General features: G+C 41.3%; 1 pseudogene; it reads right to left on the bottom strand.

Annotated features, from left to right (window-relative positions):
* Positions 1–254: 254 nt before the first annotated feature.
* Positions 255–823, bottom strand: LOC143682739 (large ribosomal subunit protein uL6 pseudogene; annotated as a pseudogene).
* Positions 824–2078: the final 1255 nt, after the last annotated feature.

Below are 2078 nucleotides of genomic sequence, written 5' to 3'. Positions count from 1 at the left end.
TACTTTTCTCCAATATATGTACTTTTCACATCAATATGTATTTCTTTTTTTCTTTTTTTCCACATGGGCTGGCACGAGGAATCGAACCCAGATTTCAGGCATGGCAGGCGAGAACTCTGCTTGCTGATCCACCGTGGCCCGCCCAATATGTATTTCTTTTAACGCATACATTTTCTTGCATTTTAAAAATATCACAAATAGATCTGGGATCTTGTTTTATCTTGCTTTTTCCACAGCTTTGTAACTCTTAGATCTTATTTATCAGCCTGCTAAACTGTTCCTTTTCTACAAACATAGATACTATTCAAAAATCTTCTGATATCCTTGTTGTTAACTGTTGTGGCTTGCTGAAGCCAAGCTACTGAATTTGATAAAGTTCAATATCATTTCCTTCAAGAATTAACTCATCCTTCTGTCCTCAAGATACTGAACAAGCCACACCTAGCCTCATCTGAAACATGCAGATGTATTTTTCACCCAAGAAATGTTGGATTTCAACAAGTGGCCCACTCTCCTGCAAAATGATGTTGACGGGGAAGTGAGCACACGCAGACCTCATCTTGTAACAGAAGTCCTGCGTACAGCCCCGAGCATATTCTGTACATGACTAGAGCTAGTACAGACCGTAGCCAGTTCATTTCCACTTCTCCACCATCTGTCAACCTGAAGCCTCTTCTTTTTCTTTCCAAGGAGACCGAGTTCCACAATGATGTTATTGAAGTCCCCCCTCAGGGTTCCTCTGGGGCCCTTCACATGAACTTTGTGTCCCTTTAGTGACATTTTCTGGAATGTCGACAGTCTGGTTGCTGAGAACAGTCTTCATTCTCACTGTAGATGCAGCAAAGCAATACATACTATTTTAATACCATGTGATCCTCCTGTTGATGTGCAATGTTTGTTGACTCAACCTAGACAACCTTTCACCCGTGTTATAAAGTATCACTCAGAAATATGAGGACAAGTCGAGTAATCCAAAGTAATCTCTCATCTTGGAAAGTCAGTGTATGGGGTGGTGGGCCACCCACACCTTTCCACCACCTAGATGTTAGCCTGCTCTGCTGGCCTGCCCCACCCACACAGACACCATCCTGGACCCCGGGGAAGGCCCCTGGCCCAGCACTCGATTATCCCCGACCCCTTCACCTGGGACCCTTACCCTCAAACTTTACTACAATCTCAAAAGGGCAGAGAGGAAATGTTCATCTGTTCCTCCTTTTAGTTCCCGCTGCCCGCCACCTTCCACAGACCCAAGCCCTGGTATCTTGAAATCATAATTCAAGATAATTTCTAGGAACTGCCTTATAGAATTATTACCAGATTACTGAACAAGGATCTTCTCTCACATTCTGTTTTTTAATCTTTTTCCTGGAGCTGCTAAACTAGGGGTGGTTCCTCAGCCCCCACAGGTCTGAAGGTCTCCTCAGATCTCTGAAGTAATTCCTTTGTGCTTTGATACTAGGATGGGTGAGTTGCGCTGGGGGTGAAAGAAATTGGTGCATTTCATGGATCTCAGAGCTAGTGGGAGGGGCAGGAGCCTTGGGGAATTTTCTAGGTAGTCCTTATTTGTTGAATTTTCACTTCAAAAGGAAACTATTTAGTCTTTTGAATTCAGATAAGGTTATCTTCCAGGGAGTCACCCATTTATCTCTAGAATAATATAAACAGTATAGATGGGTAAGTCATCCATGCAAATACTTTACTATTTCTTGAGCAAGGGGGAATTATTTGTTTTATTTAACTAAAAGTAAGTTTACTAATTCTGAACATTTTTTTTTAACCATTTTAGAAGAGGAATGAAGAGGAATTTGGTGGGGTGGGAGAAAACAAGACATCTATCTTTAATATCTTGAAGGCTTGTCATTAACATAAATAAATTGAATTTATTCTGTGGTGTCCCATAAGCCAGAACAAGTCCCAGTGTTTGGAACTTCTGGAAGCAAATTCTGGCTCAATGTGGAGAAAAACACAGCAAATGTAATGTTGGGTGCTGGATGTAAAGCAGATATAATATACTTGCATTTTTCAGGGGTTTATTTTAAAAGCCTCCAGGCAAAAATTCAGTGAGTTCAAAATTATCC

The sequence above is a fragment of the Tamandua tetradactyla genome, chromosome 5, assembly GCF_023851605.1.
Source record: "Tamandua tetradactyla isolate mTamTet1 chromosome 5, mTamTet1.pri, whole genome shotgun sequence".
Taxonomy (NCBI): Eukaryota; Metazoa; Chordata; class Mammalia; order Pilosa; family Myrmecophagidae; genus Tamandua; species Tamandua tetradactyla.
Note: the sequence above shows the minus strand (reverse complement) of the source record. Positions and strands in the feature narration are given on the sequence as shown.